The sequence below is a fragment of the Colobus angolensis genome, unplaced genomic scaffold, assembly GCF_000951035.1.
Source record: "Colobus angolensis palliatus isolate OR3802 unplaced genomic scaffold, Cang.pa_1.0 Scaffold18, whole genome shotgun sequence".
Lineage (NCBI taxonomy): Eukaryota > Metazoa > Chordata > Mammalia > Primates > Cercopithecidae > Colobus > Colobus angolensis.
In genome coordinates this window covers 8,593,112-8,620,029 of record NW_012114932.1, presented here as the reverse complement: position 1 = coordinate 8,620,029, position 26,918 = coordinate 8,593,112, and the positions used below count along the sequence as shown (strand labels likewise).

The 26,918-nt window shown below is 40.2% G+C and overlaps 1 pseudogene; it reads left to right on the top strand.

Annotated features, from left to right (window-relative positions):
• Positions 1-10,187: 10,187 nt before the first annotated feature.
• On the top strand, positions 10,188-10,937 carry LOC105509838 (annotated as a pseudogene).
• Positions 10,938-26,918: the final 15,981 nt, after the last annotated feature.

The window sequence follows — 26,918 nt, the reverse complement described above, 5'->3', positions numbered from 1 at the left end:
ATTTAGGAAAGTTAGCTCTTCTTATTGAATTGATCCCTTTACCATTATGTAATGGCCTTCTTTGTCTCTTCTGATCTTTGTTGGTTTAAAGTCTGTTTTATCAGAGACTAGGATTGCAACCCCTGCTTTTTTTGTTTTGTTTTTTTTGTTTTCCATTTGCTTGGTAGATCTTCCTCCATCCCTTTATTTTAAGCCTATGTGTGTCTCTGCATGTGAGACGGGTCTCCTGAATACAGCACCCTGATGGGTTTTGACTCTTTATCCAGTTTGTCAGTCTGTGTCTTTTAATTGGAGCATTTAGCCCATTTACATTTAAGTTTAATATTGTTATGTGTGAATTTGATCCTGTCATTATGATGTTAGCTGGTTATTTTGTTCGTTAGTTGATGCAGTTTCTTCCTAGCATTGATGGCCTTTAGAATTTGGCAAGTTTTTTCAGTGGCTGGTACCAGTTGTTCCTTTCCATGTTTAGTGCTTCCTTCAGGACCTCTTGTAAGGTAGAAATGGTGACAAAATCTCCAGCATTTGCTTGTCTCTAAAGGATTTTATTTCCCCTTCACTTATGAAGATCAGTTTGGCTGGATATGAAATTCTGGGTTGAAAAATCTTTTCTTTAAGAATTTTGAATATTGGCCCTCACTCTCTTCTGGCTTGTGGACTTTCTGCCGAGAGGTCCACTGTTAGTCTGATGGGCTTCCCTTTGTGGGTAACCCCACCTTTCTCTCTGACTTCCCTTAACGTTGTTTCCCTCATTTCAACTTTGGTGAATCTGACAATTATGTGTCTTGGAGTTGCTCTTCTCGAGGAGTAACTTTGTGGCATTCTCTGTATTTCCTGAATTTGAATGTTGGCCTGCCTTGCTAGGTTGGGGAAGTTCTCCTGGATAATATCCTGCAGAGTGTTTTCCAACTTGGTTCCATTCTCCCTGTCACTTTCAGGTACACCAATCAGACATAGATTTGGTCTTTTCACATAATCCCACATTTATTGGAGGTTTTGTTTGTTTCTTTTTACTCTTTTTTCTCTAAACTTCTGTTCTCACTTCATTTCATTCATTCGATCTTCAATCACTGATACCCTTTCTTCCAGTTGATCAAATCGGTTACTGAAGCTTGTGCATGAGTCACTTGGTTCTCATGCCGTGGTTCTCAGCTCCATCAGGTCATTTAAGGTCTTCTCTACACTGTTTATTCTAGTTAGCCATTTGTCTAATCTTTTTTCAAGGTTTTTAGCTTCTTTGTGATGGGTTCGAACATCCTTCTTTAGCTCGGAGAAGTTTGTTATTACCAATCGTCTGAAACCTTCTTCTCTCAACTGTTCAAAGTCATTCTCCATCCAGCTTTGTTCCATTGCTGGCGAGGAGCTGCATTCCTTTGGAGAAGAGGTGCTCTGATTTTTACAATTTTCAGTTTTTCTGCCCTGGTTTCTCCTCATCTTTTTGGTTTGATCTGCCTTTGGTCTTTGATGATGGTGATGTACAGATGGGGTTTTGGTGTGGATGTCCTTTCTGTTTGTTAGTTTTCCTTCTAACAGTCAGGACCCTCAGTGGCACATCTGTTGGAGTTTGCTGGAGGTCCACTCCAGACCTGTTTGCCTGGCTTTCACCAGTGGATGCTGCAGAACAGCAAATATTGTGGAATGGCAGATGCTGCTGCCTGATCCTTCTGCTGGAAGCTTCATCTCAGAGGGGCACCCAGCTGTATGAGGTGTCAGTTGGCCCCTACTGGTAGGTGCCTCCCAGTTAGGCTACTCGGGGTCAGGGACCCACTTGAGGAGGCAGTCTGTCTGTTCTCAGATCTCAAACTCCATGCTGGGAGAACCACTACTCTCTTCAAAGCTGTCAGACAGGGATGTTTAAGTCTGCAGAAGTTTCTCCTGCCTTTTGTTCAGCTATGCCCTGCCCCCAGAAGAAGAGTCTACAGCGGCAGGCAGGCCTCCTTGAGCTGGGGTGGGCTCCACCCAGTTTAAGCTTCCTGGCCGCTTTGTTTACCTACTCACGCCTCAGCAATGGTGGATGTCCCTCCCCAAGCCTCTTTGCCACCTTGCAGTTTGATCTCAGACTGCTGTGCTAGCAGTAAGTGAGGCTCTGTGGGCGTGGGACCCTCTGAGCCAGGTGCGGGATATAATCTCCTGGTGTGCCATTTGCTAAGACCATTGGAAAAGTGCAGTATTAGGTTGTCCCGATTTTCCAGGTACCATCTGTCACAGCTTCCCTTGGCTAGGAAAGGGAATTCTCCGACCCCTTGTGCTTCCTGGGTGAAGCAATACCCCGCCCTGCTTTGGCTCACCAACCATAGGCTGCACCCGCTGTCTGACAAGCCGCAGTGAGATGAACCCAGTACCTCAGTTGGAAATGCAGAAATCACCCGTCTTCTGTGTTGCTCACGCTGGGAGCTGTAGTCTGGAGCTGTTCCTATTTGGCCATCTTGGAAGCAGAAAAAGAAAAGTGTAGTTTCTTTTTTCAAACAAGGTTTTTCAGCCCTGTTTTATACCAGACTAATGGTGGCCAAATAAGAGGGAGAGAGAGAGTTGGACAGTAACTCTTGAAAGAAGTTATGTAAAGTTTGTATTTTTTCTTTCTCAAATATTTGATAGAACTCACCACTGAAGACAACTGGACCTGAAGCTTTCCTTCTGGAAAAGTTTTAATTAATCCAATTTTTTTTAAGACAGGACTATTCAATTTTCTATTTTTTCTTGTCTCCATTCTGAAAATTTGTTCCTTTCAATAAATTTTTCAATTTCATTTATGGTGTTGAAATTACTGGCGTAAAATTGTTCCTGATATGTTTATATTCTCATTTTTATGTTGGTAGGGCCTGTAGTGAAGTTCTGCTTGTATTGGTTACTTGTGTCTTCTCCCATTCTTTTTGATCTTTCTAGAACACTAGTAATTTTATTGATTCTTTCAAGCTAGATGTTTTTGGTTTTGTTAATACTTTTTATTGTTTATTTCTATTGCTCTGATTTGTTTTCTTTTTACTCTTTACTACTTTCTTCGACTTACTTTGCATATAATTTGGTCTTCCTTTTCTAGCTTCCTAAAATGGATAGTTCAATTATTGATTTTATTCTTTTTTTTTCTACTATCAGCATTTAAAGCTATAAACTTACCTCTAAGTAGGACATTTGCTGCCTTCTGCAAACTTTGATATGTTGTGTTTCATTGTTATTTAGTTTAAAATATTTTAAAATTTCATAATTTCTACTTTGTGTCATGGATTATTAAAAGTGGGTTGTTTGATTTCTAAGTATTTGAGGTTTTCTTAAAATTTTGTTGTTGTTGAGTTTCAATTAAATTTCATTGTAGTCAGAAAAAGCACTCTGTAAGATGGCAGTCTTTTGAAATATATTGAGACTTGTTTTAGTCAGCATATGCTCTACCTTTGTGGACCTACCATATGAATTTAAAAGAATGTATATTCTGCATTTGTTGGATATAGTCTGCTATAAATCACAACTAGGTAAAAGTGGTTGATAGGTCACTTAATTCTTCTAGATCCTCAATGACTTTTTTTTGGTCTAGCTAGCATATCAATCACTGAGACATTTGTGAAAGTCTGGAACTGTGATTGTGGATTTGTCTATTTCTCTGTCAATTTTTCCATGGTTATATTGAAGCTATCTTATTAGGTACATAAATATTTATAATTATTACTTTTTCTGATATATTAGGTTGGTGCAAAAGTAATTGCAGTTTTGGCAAAAAAAACACAATTAGGTTTACACCAAGCTAATATTTAGCCATTTGCCATTAAAAAGTTTCCCTCTTTGTCTCTAACAATACATCCTATCTTGAAGTATATTTTTTCTGCTATTAATATCGCCACTCTTACTTTCTTGTGCCTACTATTAGCATGGCACGTCTTGTTCAGTCTTTTTTCTCTTAATCTATTTGTTTCTATATATTTCAAGGGCACCTCCTGTAGACAGCATATAATTAATTCTTCATTTCTTATTCAGTCTGACAATCATGTCTTTTGATGGGATATTTGACTAATTCAAATTTGGTGCAATTGTTGAAATAGTTGACTTTAGGTCGCCATTTTGCTGTTTATTTTCTTTGTCTTGTCTTATCTCTCTTGATGTTTGTTTGTTCCTCCTTTACTACCTTCTTTTGTGTTAATCAAATATTTTTAGTATTTTGTTTAATTTCTTTACTGGCTTTCTAGCTATATCGAGCTAATTATTGCATTTTAATAGCACTGTTCTAGAGGTAACAACATATATCTTTAACTTATCCCAATCTACTTAGAGTTCATACTAAATAATTTCAGGTAAAATATAGTAACCTTGCAACAGTATATTTTAATTTTCTTGTCTTTCCATTCTTAGCATTATTGTTGTCATTTGAATATGAAATCAATATATGTTATCAACTCAATAATACTGCTTTACAAATTTTGCTTAATTTGCTAATTGTCTTTCAAAGAAATTAAGAAAAGAAAAAAGTGTATGTGTATGCGTGAGTGTTGGGTGTGTGTGTGTGAGTGTGTATATACATATTTAGTTCTTTTAATTTACTCACGTATTTTCCATTTCTGGTGTTCATCATTTTTTCCTGTAAATCTGAGAGGTCACCTGGTGTCATTTCCCTTCAGTCTCAAAAACTTACTTTACAGGTATGAGCTGAGAGGAGTGAAAATAAAAAAAAAAAATTAAATTTAAAACTTACTTTAACTTTTCTAGTAGCACAGTTCTGCTAGCAATTAATTAACTTCGTTTTGTTCATCTGGCAATGCCTTAATTTTTCTTTCATGTATGAAGGATAAATTCTTTGGATACAAAATTCTTGGTTGCCAGTTTTTTTTTTTTCTCTCTCTCTCCAACAGTTGAAATATACTATTCTAATTTCATATGGCTTTCATTACTTTGATGTAAAGTCACCATTGATCATATCATTGTTCTCCTGTATGTAACATGCCATGTTTCTCTGGCTGCTTTAAAGATTTTCTCATTATCTTTGCTTTCAGCATTTTGACTACAAAGGTTTATTCTGGCTAGGGTTTGCTGATTCTCCTAGATTGGTAAATTAAAATTTTTTTCATAAAATTTTGGAAGTTATGGGCCATTCTTTCTTTTGACACTTTCCTGCCCCTTTCTCTTCTTTCCTATTCTCTCCTCCTACCATTCTAGTTACACCACTTTGTATCTCTTGATATAAATAGGTCTCTGATGCTCTGTTTATTTTTCTTCAAGTTTTTCTCTTTGTGTTATTCAGATTGAGTAATTTCTATTAATCTCATTTAAAGTTTATTCTTTCTTCTGACACTTCAATCTGCCTTTAAAACCAAACTTTAGGGCCAGGCATGGTGGCTCATGCCTGTAATCCCAGCACTTTGGGAGGCCAAGGTGGGCGGATCACCTGAGATCAGGAGTTTGAGACCAGCATGACCAATATGGAGAAACCCCATCTCTACTAAAAATACAAAAAAATCAGCTGGACGTGGTGGCACGTGCCTGTAATCCCAGCTACCAGGGAGGCTGAGGCAGGAGAATCGCTTGAACCCGGGAGGGAGAGGTTGTGGTGACCTGAGATCGTGCCATTGCACCCCAGCCTGGGTGACAAGAACAAAACTCCATCTCAAACAAACAAACAAACAAAAAACCACACAAAACCAAATTTTAGTGAATTTTTTAACTGAAATGAGTAAATTCTTCACTTAAGTGACGGTGCTTCTTAGCTCTAGAGTTTCCATTTTTTATAGTGTCATTCCTCTGTTGAGATTGCATTAAGACCATTTTCCTTGAATACTTTGAAAGTATTAGAATACCTAATTTGAAGTTTCTTTCCTGCTAAATCCAACATCTGGGCTCCATTTAAGTCAGTTTCGATGAACATTTTTTGTTTTTCTTGAGTATGGGTCACATATTTCTGTATCTTTGCACGTTTAGTAATTTTTGTTTGAAAAATGGACATTGTAGAAAATACAATGTGACTGACTACAGTGGGTTATATTCTTAAATATTCATGTTATTATTTCATTAAGCAATTAATTTGCTTGAGCTTAAACAGAAAATTTTGTTTCCTCTATGGTGTGTGGTTGTTGATCTCTTCTCAGTATTTATGACTTCCAGCTGCTAAATATCCTCTTGGTAAATTCAGAGAACTCACCTGGTACAGTTCTATCTTTACAGAGTAAAATCTTGTCTGGCCTATGCCTGCTTTTCTAATGCCTTTGTCAGATTCTCCCTAACATATGCATACTTTACTAGCCAACCAGTGATGTAGGCAAAATTTTTACTCAAGATTTGGGGGTTTCAATCCTTTTGCCATTCTCTTGCTTACAGATTTTCCCCCCAAATTTCTCCTGTCCTCTCTTCTCTGTTACATTGAGCCTGGAATGTGACTAATGTATTTCTTTGCTCTGGCCAGAGGTGTTGGGGAACATCTTCAGGCAGGATAACTGCAAACTCCCAGTTCTTCCCCCTTCCAGTTGTTTAAAAGTAATCTGCCTTCTGTCCTCCGCTTTTGGATGTGTTCTTATTCCTATAAATAGTTGTTCTTTTTTTTAATATTACAGAATTTATAATTGTCATCTGTAGGAGGGTTTATACAGCTACTCCACTCCAACACCATTACTGGACGTGCTTATGGTTATGTCTTTAGTCTTTATCTTCTTTATGTATAGTACATGAGCATGAGGGTAGGTACATACTTTGTTACTGTATATCCAGGATTTCACACAAAATAAATGCTTCATAAATATTTGTTGTATGATTAAATAAAAATTCTGATTGCTACTGCAATTACACAATTGATCCCTCAGTGTGCATTCACAAATATTTACTGCTTTAAAAAAAAAAGATTCTCATAATCTCAATCACAAGGTCTGTACCTTGAGGAGCTAGTCCTCATTTTTTTACAGGCTTTTTGGTCACCTTCTGAAACAGCAAGCGAGGGGACCATATTTATTCAGTGGAGTTTCTTGTATGACCAATAAGAGAATATACTACAAGCACATTATGTGTCTTTCTTCAACTTCTAGAAAAAAAGAATGTCATCCGTGAGTACTGTCAATGGTCTTTGAGATTCTCACAGGCAAGGGGTTCCCAAATATGAGTGGATGTAGCTTGATGATCATGAGGCATTTTGCTCATGAATGAAATTTGCTTATTTCATTCTGAAGGTCACAGACTATGACTTTGCCAAGTGAGAAGTGAGCCTCCTCCCAACCTTCACTTTGGACAAGGGGCTTAGCCTACAACTATTAACAACACCTAGACACCAACTGGTGTAGGAATCAGATGCATTTTTCTTAGGCCAGTTGTTTTTAAAGCAAAACAAAACACTTTCCCTCTATACAGAAGAGTTGGTATCTTTTAGATTGCAGCTGTTTTTGCTTCTCACTGATGGCTGTATTCCTGTTTTGGGCAAGAGACAATTATCTACAAAGTGTGTAATATCATCAGGGGGCCTGGAATTAGAGGCAGTGTATCAGCATTACATATAAGTAATTATTATTACCAGTTTACACTTTTGGATGTGGGGGTTATTTTGCTTTCTACTTTGAGCTACAAAGATGAAGAGTACGATATAGGTGTTACGGGCTGCATGTTGGGAATGTTATATATTTAAACAGTTTGCAGTTAATTAAGAGTATTGACTTGGAACTAAATCACTGGTCTCACACAACATCTGTGCTCTCTTCCTATCCGTCTATGTATTTAGACGGCGTCTATCACTGTGGTGTCTAAGTGCTCTGAAAATCTAATTAGGCTAATTTCAACTTCCTCTGTGAGGGAGAAGGATCTACCTCTCTTCATCACCCTTCCTGCCACAGCCGTCTTGAAGGGAGTCATTATTATTCCTTGAAGAGAAAGGCAGTTGAAAGAGAGCCTCAAGCAAGACACAGCATTTCGCACCTTCCTTGAAAGTTTGGGGTTTGGCTTCTAGAAGTGTTTTCAGCTTGTAAACGGCACCAGAAAGGCAAAAGGGCAGATGCTGCTGAAGAGTCTGGTAACGTGTATACAGGGGAAGGAACTCTGGAAATTTCCTTGCAAGCCCTGGGTTAAAGAATTTGCTGGTAGATTATGCTTGATTGTGTACTCACAACATCCAGGCCACCACCACCTGACAGTCGCACAGTGTTTGTTTATCCAAGGAACATAGGGCAGTGTTCGCTTTCCAACAATGAACAAGTGTTGTTGTTCCGTCTGTGGGTCTCTGTTAACATTCCGACATCTTAATTCCTGGGCTGAGAAGAGCTGCCTGATTTCATTGGTTTTCAATGCCTAGCCTGCAGCTGGAGGTATGGAGAAGACAGCAGCACAATCACCATGAGTTACTTTTTGTGGTCGTAATCCACAAGGGTTACTCTTCCAGAGTGAATCCAAAGGCATACATTCATGCACAGGCAGAGAATTGCTGTCACACAGCAGAGCTTGTTAGTTGGAAATGAGAAAGGATCAGAGATGGCCAAGTATGTTAGTCTGAGCTGGGCCAGGAGCTCTGTGATGCAGTATGAAGGAAAAAGAAGGAGGTTAAAAAAAATCACTACTTTACCTCAGTCACATGTCAAACACAATGCGGGCTAGTTGTTATCAAGTATTCGATGTCAAAGATTTTTTTTTCATTCTTTGCTTGAAATTTGCATTATGTAGAGCAGGGGTCCCCAAGCCCCGGGCCGTGGCCCCTGGCCTGTTAGGAACTGGGCTGCACAGCATGAGGTGAGCAGTGGGCAAGTGGGCATCTTTGCCTGAGCTCCGCCTCCTGTCAGTTCGGCAGCAGCATTAGATTATCACAGGAGCATGAGCCCAGCATTAGATGATCACAGGAGCATGAACCCTGTTGTGAACTACACATACAAGGGATCCAGGTTGCCCGCTCCTTATGAGAATGTACTGCCTGATCATCTGAAGTCGAACAGTTTCATCCCGAAACCACCCCCAACCTTGGTCTGTGGAAAAATTGTCTTCCACGAAACCAGTTCCTTCTGCCAAAAAGGCTGGGGAACCACTGATTTAGACTTTCCAAGAAAATGATGGGAATGTTTGGCTGGGAATATTGAGATCAAGTTCATTTTTAAAAAATGAATTTTTAAATTTCCTCATAAACTGGGTGCAGTGGTGCATGTCTATAATCCTAGCTACTAGAGAGACTGAGACGGGAGGATGGCTTGAAGCTAGGAGTTCAAGATCAGCCTTGGCAACACAGAAAAGAATATTTTTAAAATTGTCTCCTCTTTTTGGGGATACAGAGTTTCACTGTGTCACTCATGCTGCACTGCAGTGGCATAATTATACCTTACTGCAGCCTCTACCTCCCAGGCTCAAGTGATCCTCCCATCTCAGCTTTCCGAGTAGCTGAGACCACACATGTGTACCACCACATCTGGCTAATTACAAAAATGTGGAGATAGGGCCTCACTATTTTGTCTAGGCTGGTGTCAAACTCCTGGGCTCAAGGGATCCTCCTGCCTTAGCCTCCCAAATTGTTGTGAGTACAGGCATGAGCCACTGTGTCCTCCTTCTGGCAAAGAAAATTAAGAGTCCTGGCAGTATGAGAGATTTGGTATAAAAAGACTGAGACCAGAAGTGGCAGGGTGGCAGCATTTGGAACTGTCCCTCACCTCCAAGCTCCCCTTGGTCTCTGGAGAAGGATCGTGGGGACTCTCTGCAGGTCTGTCCACGATCTCATTAAAGAGAGATTTTACAACCTGAGGATGTGCCTAACTGTGACAAGAAAATGACTGCTGACCAAAGCCAATCCTTCACCCTCAGAATTTCAAAGACCAGTCCTCGGAGCAGTAGCATCTTTCCAGAGCTGACACTCTGAGGAGAGCGCTGCATGTGGCACTGCCACAGATATGAAAAGTAGAAACTTCCACGTGCAAATGACCACATGGAAAGAAAGGAGCACAGTCCTCCCCCCGCCTCCCTTAAGCAACATAATTACTAGCTGAAATCTTTCTATGAGGGTCTCCAAAGTGACTGAGTCATTTCACTGGCCCGTTAAAGAAACACAAACATTTGTTTGTAAGCTTAGGCCTTGGCCTGCCTCCACTGACTTTCTAAATATGGAAGACCTAGGTTAACTTCAAGATTTCTTTGGGAGGGTGTGGATTCCCCTGAGTTGCTTCTCTACCTAAAAGTCACTGTATCAATACATTTGTGAAGATGTAGCCACCACCATGAGCTGGTCAACTGCAGGATGGGGCATCTTGGGGCTGCTTTCGGAAAAGACTATGGTGCTCAACGACAGTCACTCCAAGGGCAGCAGAGTGATGGCCAACAACACTGAGAGCATCCTCGTGTCCTCCGATCTTGTGGAACTTAACATTCAGTGACATGAAGAACGTGTCAGAGGCCTCCAAAGGGACCAAGAAAGGCACCTTACCCCTTTCCTCTTTCTTTCTGTCCAGGGCGAACAATGCCATGCAGTCCTTCGTAATGCCATTTTATCTCGTGAAGGCCTGTGAGATCAAGCAGCCTGTGTTTGATACAAACATCAAAGGAACAGTGAAAGCCGAAGCAGGCTGTGGCTGGGAAGGCTCTGCTTCCTGCAAGTCCGCCTTCACGGCAGGGGGCGCCACTGAGTCTGGGACGCACGTGTTCTAGGTGGCATCTCAAGCGTCCAGGGGGTGAAGCTCTCAGTGGAGCCTACGGCCACTCTCACATGCCTGGCAGGACTTGTGCCTTTCCCCCGCCAGTCACTAGTGGAATGTACCCCTGCCCTCCTGGCTGCCCTTCTCCACCGTCTCCGCCTGAGTTCTATCCAGGAACCTCTCAAGATGGACAGGGCCATGGCGTATGGGCAGCGCCCGCCACCGCCCTATCCTGGGCCCATGGAACCTCTGGTCAGCCCTGATGTTCTCTCCACTCCTGCAGCCGAAGCCAGGGCCACAGAAGCCGCTGCCAGCACCTATTATAACCCAGGCAAACCACGCCGCATCTCCACGCCCACGAAGCAGCCTCCGCCATCTTACCTCGGCTAAGAAGGTAGGAAGACCCAGTCGACGCCTCCCATCTCCTGCCTCCTGCCTGCCTCCCTCTCTGTCCTTGTTTCCTATTCCTTCCCTCAGGGTTGCGGCTGGGGCTGGGGGAGCTGAGGGAGGGCCTCGTTCTTCCTCCAGGTCTGATCATAAACAGTTACCAGGAAGGAGCGCGGGGGGACAGTTGGGTCCCTGGCCTCGGGAGAGGCGTCTCGTCGCTTCCCAGCCGCATGCCTCCCTCACATCTCTGGGGCTCCTGGGAGCACAGGGTATCCCCCCGGCACCCCCGCCTTCCCGTTTCACTCTCGTAGCTTCTCCCTACGCGGGGGCTCTCTGACCACCTCCTCCGCTGCAGTCCAGCTCCCTTGGTCTGGCAGCCACTCTACACTCAGTCTCATGAGCCCCCTCAGACCAGCCAGGTGTCTTCCCACAGACCCCTGCCAGGCCTGGTTCACATTCCCTCCTCTGGTCTGTGCCTGGCCTGGAAAGGCCACCATGGGCAGGCTGTCAGCCCAGATTCCGCTCGGCCCGATTCTGGCCCCAGCCACTGTCAGCCTCCCCTTCCCTGTCCTGGGTCATGGTGTTGCCAACTCCATGTGACTTTTGAGATTGTAAAATGAGCTTCCAGGGCTTGAGTGGCATCAGGGTAAGCCCACTGAAGAAGAAGCTTCCCTGCTTTCTGCTAGTGTTTCTGGAATTTGCTTTCTGTCTCCTCTCTCTTCCCTCTAGAAGGCGCTTCTCTACTGGAACTAGAGAATGCGTATCTGTGCCGTTGTGCCACCCGGGGGCTGCTGGGTGGGCCAGGAATGAGGGCCCCTGACCCCGCATGCTGGCTAGAGCCCCTCAGCCTACCTCTTCCCTATAAGCCTCATGCCCCCAGATATACCAGCATTTGCTCTAGTTCATTCCTGCACTGGCCATGAAGTGAGGAGATGGTTATTTAAAAAGAATTCCCTATTTATTTGACAAAAATCCAGTTAATATGTTAATGTGAAATAAATCCTGTTTGTACCTTGATTTGTTGGCTGAAAATGTGAAATAGTAAAAATGAAGTAACAGGAAAAAAAAAAAGTAGGATGGTCCAACTCCTCTCTGCCTGAGACTCACTGGACAATCTTCTCTGTGTCTTTGACTTTTTATCTGTAAAAAAGATTACACTCTGTTCCATATGTGGGATGACAATAGGGGCAGTATTTAATCTGGACCATAAATCTTTAAAATCATTTAATTATCAGCTCTTCTGCCATGTAATGCAACTACTACTTTATATGTTTAGGTTACTTGATACTTTTGAAGTAATTCAGTATGACTCTTTCAAGAACAAGAAAATGTATCTGATAGTTTTTTGAGGCCATTTAGGGATGGAGGCAAGCCCTGAGTTCAAGATTCAAGGTAGTATGAGGCAAACAAATAACACTTTCTTCCCCACTGGAGTTACTAAACAGTGTGAGAAATAAAATAAAAAGTATGACAGACAGGAGACTACAGTATCACCTTCTTATCCTGATGCTGGACAATGTGGCTTATATCTGCAGGCAAGTCAGCTTCATAATATAGAGCCTCAGAATGAGACAGACTTTATGAGTGGGTCACATTAGCTGGATCACCACTGGCCCCCACACAGGGGAGCCTGCCCCAGAGAACTTGGGGTGTGGAGAAGCAGGGCAAAATGTTTGCTTCCTATGGACTGCTAGTTCTCAAGAGCAGGAAGAAAGAAAAGGGCTGGGAAATATGCCCAGTTTCTTCTCTCCAGCTCGTTCCCAGATAACTGATTGCTCCTTCTCCCAGGGGGAGAGGGAGGACAATATGGAACGAGGCCAGGAGTGTGTGTGCTCTCCAAATGGAGGGAAACCTCTGAAATGGGAAAGAAGCATTCCCTCCTAACATGGCGTGTTCCTAGAAGCCAAGTGACTATTTTCAAGAAGAACATTCTTATTTTTTAATACCACCCCTAGAGAAGGTGATGTTGTCTAGTCATCTAGCACCCTTAGGAGTTAGGCCAAGAAACTTGGTACCCAGGGATTTTGCTAGGTCAGTTTTGGTATTTTAAAATGGCATCAGAAGACATTTAACCAACTCACCCCAGTAGAACTCTTGCATTTGTATTGCTTTGATATGTTCAAATCTACTCATTCTTTTCTGAATTTTAGAAGGTAGGACCACACTTATCTGGGTGACAGAAAGGAAAGCTTCATTCTAGATTTTATCATGATAGCCACGATCCTCTTCAAAGTTATACTCATTTATATGTAACTTCACAAAGCGTTCACTTATTCATTCTTATATCCACCTATTCAGTCAATTATGCATGTATTTTAAAATTCAATAAGAATTCATGAGTTGTTTTTCACCTATGTGCCAGGTACTCTACTAGGCAGAAGGAAAACAAAACCAATTCTGTGTATACAAAAGGTGCTAAATAAGCGGCTCACATAGTCCTAAAAGAGCCAGGACACTATATTGGCCAGCACCCCCAGTATATACCTATGTGTTTATCTGCTCTAGATCCTTTAGATCCTGGTATGCACTGGGGGTTGCAGAAAAGAGACATAAACATCTTTACTTGATTTCTCCATATAAAGTGTGTAGCATTAGATATGTAACTCTGATATTTATATGTGTCTGAGAGATTTGTACAGGAATTTTCATAGCAGCTTTATTTAAAATGACCCCAAACTGGAAATGACCCAAATGTTCATTAACAGATTAACGGGATGCTAACACTCAGCAATAAAAAGGAACAAACTACTAATTACATACAACACAGATGAATCTCAAGCCATTGCAACATAGTAACACATACAGCAGTAATACATACTGCAGAGGAAGCCAGACTGAAAGGGCAGGCACTATCTGATTCCACTGTGTGAAGTTGTAGAATAGGCGAAAATAAGTTATAGTGAAAGAAACCATAATAGGGGTCACATCTGGAAGTAAGTAGTGGGGAGACAGACTACAAGGGGATATGAGGAAGCTTAGTAGGATGATGGGAATGTTTTGTATTTTAATTGGGATGTTTTGTTACGCAGCTGTGTGCATTCATCAAAACTTGCTAAATGGCACACTGTACGTGCATTTTATGTATAAAGTATACCTTAAAATGTAAAGAAAAAGGTACAAAGGTACGAACTGATCAGAGAATAAAAGCTCAATTAAGCATATTTTTAAAAAATGAAACCTATCAAAAACATTTTAAATGTTTCTTGGCATTTGAACTATACTTAAATAGGCCTTGATTTATAATCTCCAAGCACAGAATGTTTTTCTTCCTAAACTTTGTACCTTTAGGGAAAAAATTTTATTACAGAAATGGAATACAATAGGAGAAATAAGCTGCTTCTCAAATATTTACCTTAATACTTAAAGAAAACTAGGGACTATCATAATTAAAGAGAACACATGTAAGTCTTTTTTTACATATGTATATATATAGCTGACTGCATATAATTTTAGATGATAGTAATTGCCATTGTGTGTGAGTTTGTGAGTATGCGTGCTGTGTACCAAGCAACATGGAGAAATAAAAGAAGGAAAGAGGGGAAGCAATATTAGCATAATTTGAAGAACTGGATGAAATTATTTCAATACTGTCAAAGTATAATCATTTACAGAAAGAAGATACATTATTGGTTATTTTCATGTGTACTAATTGGCATTCAAGCCAACTGCATCATTTACTCATATATATTTAATGGGGATCATAAATATTCCTCTGCCAGCTAGAGAAGAGCCATCTATCAGGAGAGATGACAATCTTGGGGCTATTACTCAATGACTTGGTAGTAAAGGCTGAGCATTTTCTTGAGGTTATTAGAGTTGGATTTTAAACTTCTTTTATAGTAACGTACAGTAACATATAAAACACTTTGCTTTAATGGATTTTTAAAACTTCTACCAAAAAAGTCCACTTTAAATGTAGTGAATGCTGATCTATGAATTGAAGTTTATTTCATAAGCCATAGTTAGGTTTTGAGCTTTAAATCATATGCTCTGTCCTAGAACACTAGTCTGATTTTAGTAGACCTGGAAATAAAAATGGAAATTGTTATTGACCCATTCAGCTCCCATGTAGCAACTTTTTTTTTCCTGTAAATGTAGTTGTGCACACATTTCTTGGAAGAGATAGAAGAGTTTCATTCTGGATATTGTCAACCAACTTTCATTCTGATAGTTGTGTCAATGTGTCACAGTCACCAGCACTATCAAAAGGGGCTTTGAAATGAAATTGCATATTAAAAGGAAAAGCCTGGGGTGATTTGATATGTTTCAGTTCAGCCTGGGAGTGGAAAGGGAGAACCGTGAGCTAGGCCCAGGACACCTCCTGAATGCTCTGTGTTAACCTGCTCTGTGTTAATTTGCTTGGCTAATGTCCAGGGAGGCTTCTGGGACTTCTCAGTGCCCCACAATGTAGTCCCAGGACTTGCAGTGGCGCCGCAGTTAGGGCTGGTTCACAGAAGACTGTCACTTCACTTACATGGTGGCCAGCACGATTCGCGCCGCAGTTAGGGCTGGCTCACAGAAGACTGTCAATTCACTTACATGGTGGCCAGCAGGATTCCCCGTTTTCATATGCTGAAGCTGAAATATTTCTTTAGATAAGACAAAGGTATAGATTTAGTAGCATTCTCCCCTCTGTCTGGAATCATTTCCTTGAGTGTATGCTTCTAGTTCTCTGGTCTGCAAACTGGACTTAACGGTTGTAGACCACCATTTAAAGCAACTAGAAAAAACAAGAGCCATTCTTCCTTTGGTCTGATTGCAGAGCATTCACTTGTATCATTTGTATAGTTTCTGACATTCACCTTTCTGAGATTCTGTCTCAAAGACAGTTGGAATCTGTGTCTTTAAGAATGAGGACAGTTTGAGACTTGGTGAGAAGAATAGATAAATGACCTCTCCCTTCCGATTTGAACTCTGAGTTCAGAATTAGCTGTTCAGATGTGACTGGCTGAGCGTCGAATTGCTTCTCAGCCCTGCCGGTACATTGGAATCGCCTGGGGAGCTTTTAAAAAATTACTGATGTCCAGGCCCCACCCCTAGAGAGCTCATTTAATTGGTCCAGGGTGGAGGTTGGACACCAGTAATTTTTTTAAAAGCTCCCCAGGTGATCTTAATGTGTACCAGGGTTGAAAACTACTGGTTTACAGCAAAATAGTTTCAGTCATAGAGCAGTAGCAAAAAAGGGGGCCGGGGATTGAGTGTGGCAAAGAACGAGAAGGTTTGCATGGCTTCTGTAACTCTAGCAAATACCCACAGCAAGGATATGGAGATGCAAACACAAATCAGACAGGGCTGTGCTCCAGGGGCTCACGGACAGTGAGAGAGGAGGACCTAAACTCAGCTCTGCAGTAGAGGGTGGTAAGTGCTGGCCTAGTGGGGATGGGAAATGGGAAGGAGTGCAAGGCTTGTCTTGCAAACCAGAGGGAAGTGAAGCCTCCCTGGGCATTAGCCAAGCAAAAACTAAAAGAATTACTCTTACTTAACTGAATCACACCTTAAATACTCGATTTACATTATTCCTTCATCTGATCCTCACAACCATCCTGGGAAGGTGGTTTAGTCACATTCCATAGAGGAGGGAGAGGAAATACAGAGATGTTAAGGATATGACCTGCAGTCACAGCAGTGGAGGCCAAGATGGCAATTAATCCTAACAGGCATGGCCTCACCCAGTCCTTACAGGATAGCCCTGTAAAATAAGTGTGACTGCTACTTCCTTTTACAGATGTACAAACTGAGGCACAACCTGGTTAAGCAACTTGCTCAAGAGTAAGCTAGCACTTCCTAAGTGCTAAAGTAGGGTATATTCATTTCGTATTGGCACTATAACAGAGCACTATAAACCTTGTGGTTTAAAAATAGCACAAATGCATTTTCTCAAAGTCCAGGAAGGTCAGAAGTCTAAAATGTGTTGGCAGGGCTGATTCCTTCTGAAGACTCTAGGGGAGAATTTATTCCCTTTCCTCTTCCAGCTTTTAGAGGCTGCCTGCATTCCTTGGCTCATGGCCCCTTCCTCTATCTTCAAAGCCGTCAGCATAGCATCTTCAGCTCTCTCATCTCTCTCTGACCTCTGCTTCCATTGTTCCATCTCCATCTTGTACTCTGACTCTCCTGCACTCCCTCTTTCCCTACTGACGACCCAGGTGATTTGACAGGACACATCCAGATAATTCAAGACAATCTCCTAGCTCAGTATTCTTTTTTTCTTATTAAAATTTTTAAATTTGTCTCTTATTTCCATTGTTCTTTTGGGAACAGGTGGTATTTGGTTAAATGAGTGATTTCTTTAGTAGTGATTTGTGAGATTTTGGTGCACCCATCACCTGAGCAGTATACACTGAACCCAATTTGTAGTCTTTTATCCCTCACCCCCTCGCACCTTTTCCCCTGAGTCCCCAAAGTCCATTGTATCATTCTTATGCCTTTGCATCCTTGTAGCTTAGCTCCCACTTATGAGTGAGAACATATGATGTTTGGTTTTCCATTCCTGAGTTACTTCACTTAGAATAATAGTCTCCAGCTCCATCAAGGTTGCTGCAAATGCCATTATTTCATTCCATTTTATGGCTGAACAGTATTCCATCACCTCTCTCTCTCTCTCTCTATCACAATTTCTTTTTGAGGTGGTGTTTCACTCTTGTCACCCAGACTAGAGTGCAGTGGTGTGATTTCGGCTCACTGCAACCTCCGCCTCCCAGGTTCAAGTGATTATCCTGCCTCAGCCTCCCGAGTAGTTGAGATTACAGGTGCCTGCCACCATGCCTGGCTAAATTTTTTGTATTTTTAGTAGAGACAGTGTTTCACCACGTTGGCCAGGCTGATTTTGAACTCCTGACCTTAAGTCATCCACATGCCTTGGCCTCCCAAAGTGCTAGGATTACAGGTGTGAGCCACCATGCCCAGGCCACAATTTCCTTATCTACTCATTGATTGATGATTTTTGGGGCCATTTCCATATTTTTGCAATTGCAAATAGTGCTGCTATAAACGTGTGTGCAAGTATCTTTGTTGTATAATGACTTCTTTTCCTCTGGATAGATACGCAGTAGTGGGATTGCTGGATTAAATGGTAGTTCTACTTTTAGTGCTTTAAGGAATCTCCAAACTGTTTTTCATAGTGGTTGTACTAGTTTGCATTCCCACCAGCAGTGTAAAAGTGTTCCCTTTTCACTGCATCCATGCCAACATCTATTATTTTTTAATTTTTTGACTATGGCCATTCCTGCAGGAGTAAGGTGGTAGTGCATTGTGGTTTTGATTTGCATTTCCCTGATCATTAGTGATGCTGAGCATTTATTCGTAAGTTGGTCATTTGTATATCTTCTTGTGAGAATTGTCTATTCATGTCCTTGCCCGGAATTCTTAACTTAATCACAGCTGCAAAGTTCCTTTTGCTATTTAGGTTAGCATATTGGCAGGCCCTAGAAATCACTTGAATCAAAAGATTAGAAATAAAATCTTTTGACTTCTGCAAAATGGAATCTTTCCTCTTTCTACTATTAGATTCTTTCCGACAAAAATGTTATTGTCTGAGTTGTTGGAATAGTTGTCCTATGCCCCTCTTCATCAACAACCTGGGCACATAGGAGTTCTGATAACTGAACGTTCTTGAGAAGGAACTGGACCTAACACATAATCAGCCCACACACAAACATGAATACATCCTAAACTCTAGAACCTGGGACTATGTTACCCTCCATGGCAAAATGAACTTTGCAGATATGATTAAGCAAAGAATATTGGAATAGGAGATTATTTTAAATTATCTGGGTAGACTCTATCAACACCTAAAGCAGCTTTGAGAGCCTTAAAAGGGGATGGTTTAGTCCTTGGTCATCATTATAGTAAACACATGTACTCTCTTATTGCTCCTTATCTGGTGCTGCTTGGATGCAATTTTTTCATTAACACACCAGAGAGTCTCTTATTGTATCTCCCTTAAGATCAGAAACAGCATCTGCCACACCTGGCAGATAAAAATTCTATTTTTATAGAATTTTGACTGAATAACATCTGTAATCTTTCTGAAGTTGAGGGTTAAAAACAAGAGGAGAGGCTGGAGACAAAAAACCTAACTCTTGACACTATCAAACCTTCTCAGTTCGCTAAGAACTGAGATTCACTGAGAAGCCAAATCTCACTTGAATAAAGGCAAAAGGAACAATTGTGCCCTTTGCCAAAAAAAAGAGTTATAATATTTATAAGAACGTTAAATACATTTTCCATGACTGTCAGTAGTACATTCTTGGAGTCTCATAATGCAAGCCTTGAACGAGTGGATTTAGATGAGAATACTTTAGACAACATTAAAAGTAACTTGAGTTTAATTTAGTACATGGGTAATATAATACTCAACAGCAGCCATGGTGCCAACGATAATTTAAAATAGTGTGTGTGTTAACTGAAGTGGTCTCACATATACTGTATTATAGTCTATTAAGTTTCTGCTTTTCATACTTAGTTTCTTTTGAGATGCCTAAAATGGGGTAGGTGAGTGTTTGTGCTTGGCCTGCAGTTGGTTCTTGACCAATGTTAAATGGTATTAATATGCAGGTGAACAGAGGGCTCTGTAATTTCTGCGTAGGTTCATCTGAATCAAAAGTAGAGTTGACTATTGGAAAGATCAGACAAACGAGCACTGTGAGTACCACCATGGAGGTGCCCTGGCCACAAGAGTGTAGAAAATGTCTCCATGGATGATGGAGAACTCACTGGGCCTGGGTATGCAACCTTGGAAAAGTCTACATAAGAAACTGAGTTTCTGGGTTGGGCTCTATGGCTCACACATAGAATCCCAGCACTTTGGGAGGCCGAGGCGGAGGATTGCTTGATTCCAGGAGTTCGAGACCAGCCTGGGCAACATAGAGTGACCCTATCTCTACAAGAAATACACAGACATTTAGCTGGGGGTGGTGGAATCTGAGGTGGGAAAATCACTTGAGCCTAGAAGGTCAAGACTGCAGTTTTTCAGCCTTGCTGTTACTGCATGAGCAAATTCTACTTGTCTCTGAAGCCATCATTCATATTCTACCTCTTCCAGATGATGGTTTTTGATCCTAGAAAACTAGTCTTCTCTTCCACTTCTGGATTCTCATAGCAGTCTATCTGGTGGCTGTCCGAAGTCCTCTGGCTGGGCTGCCATAACAAAGTACCATACAGTGAGTGGCTTAAACAACAGAAATTAATTTTCTCACAGTTCTGGAGGCTGGAAGTCTGAGATAAGTTTTTAACAGAGTTTGTTTCTTCTGAGGCCTCTCTCCTTGGCTTATAGACAGCTGCCTTCTCCCTGTGTCTTCCTAGGGTCTTCTCTCTGTGCCAGTGTCCAAATTCTTTTGATTATAAGGACACCAGCCCTATGGGATTAGGGCCCACCCCAATAACCCCATTTGGACTTAATTATCCCTTTAAAGGCCCTGTCTCCAAATATAGCTACATTTTGAGGTACTAGGGGTTAGAATTTCATCTTACTAATTTTGTGGGAGACACAATTTATCTTCTTGTCTTCTGTCCTTCTTTGGCACTTCTTCTGTCCTTCAACTTTACTGTATAGTTGTTTATTTGTCTGTTGTTTCTCCTCTATTAGATGGCAAGCAGTGAAGGGAGGAAGGAGAAAGAGAAGAAAGAAGGCAGAGGCTAGACCAAATCAGTAAAACACATGATTCACAGGTTAAACAATCATATAACTGAACAAAAATAAAGACCAATGAACTATAAAATGGGAGATGTGGAAATGTAAATAACCAAGGAAATGTCTTCAAACTTATCAGCGCTATCCAACTGGAAAAAAAAAAAGTTGGCCAGAGCAGACGAACACTTTCTTAGAGAGTGTTATTAACAGAGCTAAAGGGAGTGGGCTTTTGTCTGATTCTGGGTGGCGTGTTTATGTCAGAATAGATGTGGTCTATTTTCCTGGAACGGTCACTCAAAGAAGGTGTTCGGTAATCAGAAGACTGTTCCCCAAGCTCTCCAACACCTCTCTGGCTTCCTGTCTTTGTTCTGTTCTCTCTAGAGGCCCTGTGCAAAGCAGGACTTTTTGTTGCTTTATCCAACTGTGCAGTCCTGTGATGTGGGCCTCTCAGAGTCACCCTGCTCAACTGGGCAGTGTTTCAAGGGATCAGGAAGCCGTTTTCCATCCCAGGAGCCAGCCTCAAAGTTAGAAAGTTCTGTGGTTTGGTTTGGATTTCGCTCATCCCTACAGAGAACTTGCTCTGCCAATCTCTACATACATGTCAGCATAAATAGCAACAGATGTACCTTCAACATGTAAAATCTCCATAAAATATAACAAACTCTGTTTTTCCATTTGGGATGAGTCATTAACCATATGTTTGTGATACTCTTTCATTTGCAGATCTGAGGCACACATTTTACCTTGCAGGAGACCAAGAGCTATTTTTTCTTTTTAGGAGGTTCCTTCCTGTCTTGAGAATTGATTCAGCAATGCCTTGGTCTATTTCTGTGGGCATCTTGAATCAGTGCATGGAAAATGTATGGAATTTTTTTTACGTGAGCTGCATGGCGTGTCTGGGCTCTGCCCTTGGAACTATTCTTGGCCAGAATATTTCAAAACCCACTCTGGTACTCTGAGTGCTACTCATGTGACGGCTTAGTGGCTGGCCTCTTGCAATGGAATATGCTGATTTCAGGAGAGTTTGTTTGCTTTTTGATACTTCAGAGAGAGAAATGTGGCATGTGGCAAGGCTGCAGGCAGGGAATTCAGAAGATGAGTAATCAGTGGATGTCATTTTGCAGAAGTAGGAGGGCCTTTTTTTTTTTTTTTGTCTTGTCTGAAAGAGGTGTATGAAAGTCTTTTCTGTACTTAAGTCTCTGAAAGTAAATGCTGTTGAGGAATTTTGTCTGCTGTCAAAGTTAGTATTTTCTTGGAATTTTTCTCTTCTGAAAGAAGAGCAAAGCTTTTTATTATGAAAGATTTTGAAAATACACAAAATAAGAAGTATAATATTATATTATAATGAACTCCCAGATACTTATCACCCAGATTCTACAGTTAACATTTTGCCATACTTGTTTTATTTATTCTATTTTTCCTTTCCTCTTCTTTCTTTATTTAAAGTACTGAAAAAATCCCACTGATCTATAATTTTACTCTTATGTATCTCCAAATAAAGACCTTATCTTACAAACATCATATCATTATCACAACTAACCAAATTAGCAATAGTTTCTTAATATCATCTAATGCTAAGTCTATATTCAAATTTCCTGGATTATCTCAAATACATTATTTTATGGTTGGTTTGTTCAAACCCAGATCTAATCAATGTCCACATGATGCTTTTGAGTGTTTTGTCTCCTACATAGTTTTAATTTTCTAATAGTCCCCTTGTCTTTATTTGGGGTTCCCCCAAAGCAGACCCTATGATAAGGACTTGAGGGCAGGCATTTTATTCGTACAGTAGTGCTAGGAAGAAAACAATGAGGTAGCAGGAAAAGTGAGGCAGGAAAGGGCGAAAGGCCAAGAAAAGATGCATTAATGAGCAGTGTATCACTGTAGGCAACTGGGGCTTAATTCTACTCGTGATGCTCTGAGGACCTGAGTACCACACACCTCTCAGCTGGGTTATGTGAAATCTCTGTCTACAGACTCTCACCCCTCAGTCTTCACTTCTGGGCTGCTTTGCTTATGGGCTGAGTGAGCTCACATGGTTCTAGAAAAAGGCCCTGGACAGAGGAACAGAGAGACCCATGTAACTATTAGTCCTTGTTGGTACCCTAAACTTGTTCCTCCCTCCCCTATATTTCCTGCACACTGGAAATCAGACTAAAGGCTCTATTAGAGTCAGTTTCAGTCTGTTTCAGAAAAAGCTTCAGAGTTGGTCTTCTTTCTCCAGATTTGATGGGGAAGTTCCTGGGTAATGTGCATCAAGGAGAGTGAGCCTTACCTCCTCTCAGCGGCTCCTACCGCAAAAGGCATCTTGGAGATTATCAAGTCCAGCTTCATATTTTATGGGGAAGGGAATTGGTGACCAGAGAGATCATTGTCCATTTCCCTTACCATGTACTCTTCACATCTATTTCACAGTGTTTTAAAATGTATTTAATAACATTCTGCAGTTTCTTCACTGCTGTGGACATTCCATAGAAAACTTCTCCATCCCAGCTTCATCAGTGGCCTCTCTGTTGTATAAATTCTATGGACTCCTCTCAGTTCCTATTCTATCTGTTGTTTCTGCATTATTTCATAAGTATACTCTGTATCTTAAAATACTTGTTTTACCTATCTTCTCTTATCACACTGTTGTAATTCATTTCCAGTCTTTCTGACTAATACCTATCAATCATACCCATTTGCCTCTAGAAAATAAATATTTGCTAAGATTTGAGGGACACCCACCAGATATACTACAATTTAAAAGAAGATTCTCTATCAAATTAAAAGAAGATTCCAGGAGTGAATGTATAATTTATATACTTGTGAGACTGGTGGAGAATTAAGGGAAGTGAGCAGAGACAATTCTGTCAATTCCTGATAATGTTTTCCAATTTGGGGAGATGGAAATGGGGATTGGAGTGGGCCACTGAAGAGATGGAACCACATTCCCAGAAACTCATTCCCTCCCTCTGACTCAACAGTGGGCACCGAGCTGGTGGAATTCCTTGGAGGTCTCAGGCTCCATGTTGTTTTCTGAAGCTTGAGAGCATGATCTGGAGGCAAACTTAACATGAATGAAAAGTGCGAGGCAATCTCCTAGAAAACAACATTCAACCCTAGATTGGCAGCATCAGCCAATAGTGATTGTGTTGAGAAAATATTCAACTGACCAAATGCAATGCCTAAGTGCTCTTGGGTATCAGAACAGCCAAAGTTCCCAGCAATCCTACTTCTGGGTGCATATCCAAAAGATTTGAAATCAGGATCTCGAAAGATACCTGCACTCCTGTGTTCACTGCAGCATTATTCACAATAGCCAAGATATGGAAACAACCCAAATGTCCAATAAAAGGTGAATGGATAAAGAAAATGTAGTTGATACATATAACGGAATATTATTCAAACCTAGAAAGGATATCTTACCATTTGCAACAACATGGATGGACCTGGGAGACATTAGGCTAAGTGAAATAAGACAGTTACAGAAGGACCAATACTGCACGATTCCTCTTGTAGGAGGCATCCAAAGTAATCAAATGTATATAGAAGTAGGCAACAGAATGGTGGTTATCAGAGAATGGGGGAAGGAAGATATGGGAAGTTGTAGCTCCATGAGTGAAAAGTCGTAGAAGTTGCCTAAATTCTAGAGATTTACTGTGCAGCACAGTACCTGTAGTTAACAATAAAACATTATGCACTTCAAAATTTGTTAAGAGGATAGAGCTCATGTTAAGTGTCCTTATCATTAAAACAAAACAACAACAAAGGGATACAAAGAAACTTTTAGAGGTGATGGATGTGTTTATTACCTTGACTGTGGTAATAGTAACATGAGTGTGTACACATATGTCCAAATTCACCAAATTGTATACAATAATCACGTACAGTATTTTTTGTAAACCAATTATACCACAGTAAAGCTGGAGGGAAAAAGAACTGTATTAGGAAAACAAGCAAAACCCAAAGCCCCTCTTTCTTACTCCTTCCTCCAAGAGCTGACCCTCAATAAAAGAGTTTCTATTTATGTCTATCAAATTCAGTGGACCAAACTGTGTGTGATCCTAGCTCCTTCTCTAACTTTCTTGGGAAAATGAATGAATAAAGTGATATTTTAATCTACAACATCTAGCTCTCCATATTAAATCCTATGGAATGAGAGTTTAGAAGATTTGGTTCTCTCTACATTGGTGGCAAATTCAGAGCTACAAGTTCCCCTTTCAAAGGTGAAGAATGCAAATAAAAACAGAAGCTTGCGACCTAGAAAAATTACACAATGAAAAGGGAGGAAGTGAGCTCAACGTCTAAGAGAAAGATAAGAGATAAAAGGCATAATTTGACATAAATTTTATACAAAAAGACATAATGAAAATATATATAACTTTATCACACTCCTGTGAAGAGAAAAGGATAAATGGACTTATTAAATATAAAATGGGAGAAGATAGCAAAATGAAAAGGAAACTACTGAGGTGAGTTAAAAAAAAAAAAAACAAAGAAAAATAATATTATTATGGAACTTAAAACTACAGTAGAAGAATCAAAGCCAGAACTGACACTAAAAACTAGAATCTACAGAGAACTATCCTGGAAAAAAATCAATCAGAATGAAGAAAGAGAGACAAAGGAAACAAAAAGATCAGTGTGAAGATAACAGCTATGGAAATCAAACAACAAAGATTCAGCACATAGTTTGTGTGCCTGCAGAAGTCAGACATGATAAACACGAAAAGAGGAATATACAGGTGGCAAAGGCTCACTGTAGCAAGCTAAATGGAAAGAATTTGTCAAGCCCTAAGTGTCTCTGAGCAAATGTACAGAACTGTAAGGATGAAAAGAAAAATAATCCTTCAAGTCAGAATAGCACTGCTTAAGACTACAGTCAGATTACCTGGGTACAAGCTGCATTACTGTGATATTAAGCAGGGTAGTATGTAACTTAAAAGATTATAATGAAGATGAAATACTAAAATGTTTGCAAAAGCACTTAGCCTGTTATTTGGCACATAATAAGTACTTGGTAAATGCCATCTACTGTCACAAACATCCAGCCAGAGAAAATATGCAACCAACAATGGAAATCATCAGGCTAGTCCAGGATTCACATTAGCAGTATAAGAGAATTTTAAAAGGAAGGCTGTAGCCAAGTATCCCATAAACAGTCTAGTTGTTATTCTTGTAAAGGCAAAAGAAAGGCATATTCACAAAAGCAAGAATTTGGGAAGTATATTACCAATGAACAATTCCTGGAAAAGGTCATTTGCACAAGTTTTCTAGCAATGTGAAAGATGAATAAAAAAGAATAGAGAAATTGTGGTATAAAAGGACTGTGAATATGGATTACTTAATTAATTTGTTAACCCCTAGGAGATTCTGAGGAAGACATGGACCTTCTCAGAAAGAAACGCACTCCAGATACCTGAAAATGTACATACGACTTGGTGTTATTCAGAAATCTATGGAAATCAATCCATGGCCTCCTTTGGAATCCATAGATCACAAATCCCATTTTACACACAAATCTAAGTTCAACTATGTTCATTGTGATTACAAAACAAAAATTAAATATTAAATTTTGATGGAATACATATACAATAAAAACAATATTTTAGATACAATAGATATGGACAGAACCTTCAAGGAAAGAAACACACCTAAACACACATGTGCACACACATACCAGGAAGCAAGGGGGTGAGTGGCAGGAAAAAACATATTTTTTCTCATTCGTTCAGGAAATAGATTAAAAGATACGGCAATGTTTGGTAGGTGTAAGCAAATATATAAAGACATAAAAGCAACATTTAGAAAAATTGGAGAAAAAATATACATTCTAATAGAAAAAGATCAATATGGAATATTTCAGATAGACTAATTAAACATGGTAAAATTTTAATAATCAGTGTATCTAGGCAGCAGTGTATGGCTGTTCATTGCATATCATTCTGTCAACTTTTCTATACATTAAATTTTTTTCACAATTAAACCATGTGTGATGAGAAAAAGAAGCAAACTATGTAGTAAAGGCTAAAGAAGAAAAAACAAATCACAAAAGCTATTCTAGAATTGCTCTAATAAAATTTAAAAAGAAATCTGAAATGGAGTAAGCTGAGTAATGTAACTGTCTCCCTCCCACAATTCAAATACTCCTTAAAATAAAACCAATAAGTCCAAATACTCAGAAACATAATATTCATAATGTGTGGCATCTAATAATCTAATCAAAAAGTGTAAGATAGAGATGAAGCCGGAAATTGTGACCCATAATGAAGAGAAACAATTCAATCATAGAAACAGATATAGAAATAATAGAGCTGGTGAAATTATCAGAAAATGATGTTTAAAACCACAAGTGTAAATATGTTCAAGGATTT